This window comes from Oryzias melastigma, linkage group LG12 (assembly GCF_002922805.2).
Source record: "Oryzias melastigma strain HK-1 linkage group LG12, ASM292280v2, whole genome shotgun sequence".
Classification (NCBI taxonomy): domain Eukaryota; kingdom Metazoa; phylum Chordata; class Actinopteri; order Beloniformes; family Adrianichthyidae; genus Oryzias; species Oryzias melastigma.
This window is the reverse complement of record NC_050523.1, coordinates 16,036,373-16,042,624: the sequence shown is the minus strand read 5'-3', so window position 1 is coordinate 16,042,624 and position 6,252 is coordinate 16,036,373.

Below are 6,252 nucleotides of genomic sequence, written 5' to 3'. Positions count from 1 at the left end.
AGACAACCGCCTGCCCCCACCGCGATGATTCTCAAATCTGATCAAGATTAATCTTGGATAAGAAGCAAAATCGTGCCAAAAGTCGCCACAACAAATCAAAAACTTGCGTAAGACTTTTAATCGCAGAAATCTGAATGTGCACAAATGTGTGTTCATATTGACTTTTAATTGGATGTGGTTGCTTGAACATGCATTACAGGGCTGGTGAGAACATAGCAAAAAAGAAAGAATTAAATTTGTTTCAAAGCTGCTGTCTTAATCAGCAGGTAAACAGGCAGTCATATGAATTAATTTAGCTTTTAAAGGGGCCATACCATGAAAAATCTACTTTTTTATCTTTTAAGTGTATTATACAGTTTATACCTCACTATAAACAACTCCAAAGCTGTATTGTGATCCAGTCACGCATTTCTGAGTAATCCTGTAGAAGCTGCACTCTCAACGGCGCCCCCTCCCATTCCATACCCACGAAAACGAGCGGGTCCTCACGTAGTGATGTCACAATGTGAGACAGCCCCTTTCAGGAAGAGTCTTCTAACACACAAACTCTGAAATGCTAGCAGCCTTTTGGAGATTCACGCCCAAGATGTGCTGCATGTAGGCCTACATCAATATTTAAAACAAATTTCCTCCTAATTTTTTTATAGGTGACACGCCAGTTAAAAAGATGACATCACAAAGTGGGTGGTACCCTCAGGGAGCAAAAGGCGGAGCCTCAGAGATTGGGTCATCTTACTTCTGGGTATAAAAAAGTTTACAAATATAACTCATATTTCATAAATAACTGTTTTTTTAGTGTTCCAAAGGTAATATATGATAATTTACATGGATATAGTTTACTCTTAAGACTTAAGAAAATCATAGTGTGACCCCTTTAAATCACTTGTTAGGTTGGTTTAATGTTTAAATTTTACCTGATTTTCCTGCCAAATTTAAATCCAGGAGACGTTGTGCTTACTTCTGTCGGACTGGATATTTATAAACTCCAAACTGCTTTTAATTTTTTCATTTTTTCTGCTCATAATGAATACCGCTACTGAAGAAAATTGTTTTTTTTTTAGGATTAAATCCTTCACAACCAGAGCAGTGTGATAAACATTGTCTTGCATGAATAAACCACAAAAAAAGAAGCTTTAATGTGTGTGTGTGTATATATATATATATATATATATATATATATATATATATATATATATATATATATATAATCACCAGAAGTTGGCTTTTAGTTGCTTTGATAGTTATATCACATCAGCTGAAATTGTTTTGTATCTTATTTAAAAAAAGGCTTGTTTTTAATTTTGTTTTATGTCTAACTGAACAATAAATCAGCTGCAACAACATTTGAGCCATGGCTGTCCAGTTTTAGCGAGAAAAACAAAACCACATGTTTGTTTTTGTAGCATTTTTGCAACACGCTGGATGATCTCGATCTTGTTAACAACTATAATTTCCGAATTTAAGTAAAAAATAACAAACACGACATAAACGGCAAAATGACATGCAGGCCAGAGAGAGCATGACTGCATGCTAATTTGTGATGGAAGTGGTTTTGTGAGCGAGGCGTTAGTCACAGCATCAAAGCCGGGCGGGCGTTTGGGGGAGGAAGAAAAGCACTTACTGGAATCCGGGGTGTCCTGGCAGCTCTGTGGGCAGACAGACAGACCGTGTAGACTTGATCTGCAGCTCTGATCTCAGCTTCTGTCCCAAATTATCCCACCACTGTCTTCCCTCAACTTTTCTCTGAGCCTTTGGAAAAAACATGTTTTTGACTTCCTTTTGTTTAGATTAAAACTCTGAGAGAGGAAGCAGCCATTTTTGTTTGCTTTCCTCATTAGTTCTATTAAAACCTTTTTAACAAAATTTAAAAAGTGAAGTCATTGAGTGATGGAATAAGAAAAAGAAAAGAAGGTGAAATTAGAAAACACAATTAGGGGGAATGCATATTATCATTGTTGAGATTTTTTTCACCTTACAGTTAAAGGATGCTGTGGTTTACAGGGATCATAAAAAATGCCCTCTTCCTCCTTTTGGTTTAACTTTGTTTTAATTTTGTTCAGAGGATGTTTTGAACCACTCATGTTCAAAAAATGCCAGACTGTTAGAAACAAAGATGACCACAGGAAACAGTAGGCAGCAATACTGGTTCTCTCATCATCCACCCGGTGAAACTCCTAAGTATGTCTGCTGTGCTGCTCTGAATGAGTAACAAATAAACTATTCGTATTTATCTAGAAATCTATTTACAACTTTTCTTTTTCCAGCGCTTACATTTTCTTAAAATCAAACCAAATTTTATTTATAAAGTAATACATAAGTAACGAAATTCTTTACAAAATAAAAGCATTTTTCAACTTAAAAACCACGGGCAGAAACAAATACTATCACAAACTAAAATAAAATAAAATTGAAAAAACACACACAACAGAGGGTGTAGTTTTATTTATCTATTTTTAAGTGTACCAGTTTGTTTCCCCTAAGAAAATCGAACACATTTTTAGTCTGAATACACCCAAACAAGTCCTGGTCCAGGACCAGGAACCGATCTCCGACCCGTCTTTTGAGTTGAATATGTAAACTATCCTGATAAGGATTGCAAAGCGTAGGACTTCCAGTATTCTTTCATTGATTTGCCCCGCCCCTGTAATTCCTGGCCAATGAGTGAGGAGATCTTTATTCACGTGGTTTTGTTTACAAGCTTTGGTTAAAAACAGGAAGGTCTGGTTGATAGCAGTCTGAATACAGACCAAACTCAAGGTTCTGACCCAGTCTGGACCAATGGGCTTTTCCAGTCTGAATACACCAAGTCTTCACACTCCAATGCATGACAACTTAAATAGACTTCAAGTAATTTATGGGTGACAGTTTTGTGAACAAAAAGCATTATTTGACAAAAACCTGTTTCTTTGCTTCATGAATCCAGGATTCTGATGAAAAAACATCGAGTCAGCTTGTGATCTTACGGATGACTACAAACAATCTAAGTATATTTTTTGTGGGTCGTAAAACTACGGTTCTAGGTTTAAATGTGAAAATAAAAATAAAATATTCATTCAGTGTGATGTGGAACAACAGCTGCCATGAAACTGTTCCATCTTAAGCTGCACTAGACTGTCCATGAATGAATCTTACCTGTTTGTGTGTATTTGTGTACCTGAAAGAGACTGTTGGTTCCACTTTTTAAAACTCAGCCGATGAATAAACACACAGCACTAAGCACTGGGTCGTTTTGCAGGTCTTGTATCTAGGAAACATCAGCATCACCCAACTCTAAGTTTGGAAGGTTTTTTTTTTAACTTAACACCAATATTTCAGCTTGAATTTTCAAGTTGTTTTATTTTGGTGGGGCGTTCAAATCTTTATGGCCCCAATTTGGCTCCATACAATGGAATCTCTTGCCATCCATCTTTGTTTTGCTTGAAAGTTGTATTGAAATAAAATCTTTCTTTTTTCTTTGTTGGTCCATTCCACAGCTCAGTGTTACTAATGTGGGCCGAACAGCAGTGAATCTTGAATCCAGGATGGTAGCTGACGGACCTCATCTGTTTAGCATTAGTGCTATAGCAGACAGTCCTGCCAGAGTATTCCCGCTCAGCCACAAAGTCCTTCTCAAAACTATGCCTCGCCGAAGATCTACGTCTCAATTCCAACCCTTTCTCCAGGGATCAACCCGGCAGACATTTACCAAAGACGGTGTCAGAAAAGAAGGATGCTAAACGCACAGACGGCTGGAGACGTTTTCTTGGCTCTCGCATGTCCGGCTGGTCGGGAGCCATGGAAATACCTCAAATCATCTCCAGCTCATATTTCTTTGGACAGAAGTTCACTCCCCAGCCACTCTTTTGTCTCCTGTCTGTCAGACGCAGAAGAACAATTAGTCTTACAATGAAACTTGAAGATACTTCTTCTTTTTTTTGAGGGAGACACTGTCCTACTTGTAACCTTTCAAGCATCTATGCATATGCAATAATACTTGTTGAAAGTAGATTATCCCAAAAATGTATGGAAAAAGTCTGGACTAAAAAAGAGCCAAATAACGAGGAATAAAAATTCTTTAAGCTTCTTCCCTTGGGATTTAATTAGCAAAACATACAAACTGTTGCGTAAATCAACTGTTAGTAGCAAAAAAAAAAGTTATTTTCATTTTTATTTGCATATGGAGCCAAAAGAAAAGTAAATCAACCATATAAACATAATTTGAATGATTTTATAATTATTTGCACAAGAGTACTACTTTGTATGCAGCTGTTTTTGATATACGCTTAAGAGAAATAGCATATATTGGAAAAAATAATTGATATGGAAAATAATTGGTTGAATTTTACTCTCAAAACAGAGGAAAACAAACCCACATGGACCACAGTTCAGCTTTTTGTGTCTAAGCGTGATCTTTTATGGCCTGTTAGACTCCCTGACATTTTAACTTTTGCTTTTCCTGACCTTTTTATTACAGTGTATGACCAACGATTGTCCATATAAACACAATTATCACGGCTTTCACTGGGTCTGTCAATAAATCAAGCTGAAGGAGGGCAGCTCTACGTGTGAAAAGAAAGGGAAGCTCCATAATGACTCTGCTTTGGCATGACAGAGCCCCTCTGTTCAGTCTCTGAAAGACACCTGTCTTTGGTCAGAGGATGACTTAACTCCCTTATGCGCTCTTTTTCCATTAGGCGAGATCTCCATCAGGCAGGCACGCACGCACCGGGGCAGGGGGCGTTTGGGTCAGCAGCAGAACCAGAATTAATATTACGGCACAGCGAGAGGGAAGGGGTGTGAAGGAATGCAGCTTTTTCAAACAACTCTTTGATTTCGTGGTCACGGCGCCCAGTGTGACTCACTGTAGCTCACACAGCGAGGAGATCACTTCGACGTTCATCTCTTTTTTGTTATCTCTTTAAATATGTGTGTGTTTGAGGTGATTATCTTTAGTTTATGAACAGTTTAATGCCTGCAGGCTGTCTGTCTGGCTGCGAAGCCTCATAAAAAGTTGATATATCTTAAAGTAGAGTGGACATTTTGAGGAAAATTTGATTCATTTGGCGTGTGTTTGTTTAAAAAGCGTCATGTTTCACATGAACATGTGTCTTTGGGAAGAAGCAACGATGGGAGAAAATAATCAGTGGCTTTCTGAGCACACGGTGACCGATAACCCCCAAAATATAGGGCCTACATACAATCGCACAAGGGACCAAAATCCAAAACACACCATAGGTCGCGGGCCGAACAGGATAAACATTTATTGAACACTCTAAAACTACATTTTTAAAACTTTTAAACTGTAACGTTTTAACTTAATTATGAACTAGATATATAGCATTACCTGTGATAATGCTAGTGTGAATGCTGTAACCTGAATTTGGCCGCGGAAGATGCTAGTGCTGAAAGCTAAAGATGCTGAGATTGATAGTTAAAAACACTGAAGCTTAAAAGGCTGAAGCTAATACCAAGCTAAAATATTAGCTAAATGCCAAATTAACCTAAAAAAACACTAGGTTAGCCAAACAGCTAGCATATAGCTAGAAAAATAGCCAAACTTCAAAATAGCCAATAAAAGCTTAAATTAGCCAGAACCACTAGCGTGTAGCTGAAATATTAGCTAAACTCCAAAATAGCCACACAAAAAAATCTTAGTAAATGTCAAAATAATCAAAAAAGCTAGCGTAAAGACAATTTTTTAAACTTTAAAATCGTAACTTTTTAACATAATAATGAATAATAAAAAAGCAGGAATATTATTCCAGAATAAATCAACTTAAACCTTAAAAAAATTCAACATGTCACTGTCCATAAAAATATATTCTGTCAAAATTATACAAGTTAGAAATAAGCGCAAGATAACATTAATAACAATGAAATAAAATGATCTGGACGGCCAGATAGAATTACCCAGAGGGCCGGATCCGGCCCCTGGGCCTTGACTTTGACACATGTGGGTCAAAAAGAAGTCACAGCTCATTAAAAAATGGATCCAAACCAGACGTCCATTGAAACCATCAACAATGCATCTCATCGATTACAAGACGACCTCAAGGTAAAACCATGAAAGGTTCTGGATCCTTCCAGCTCTGAGAATAAAGAGTTCGTTTCATGTTTCATCCTCACCACATTTACTACCCTTTTTATCCTATCAGCACGATGCTTTTTACTGACTGTATATGAGTACTGGACCAAATGTGCGTAACATCAACCATTGTAAAAACGACAAAATAAAGTCAATTCACTTGTCATTTTTTTAAAGAGAGAAATTAT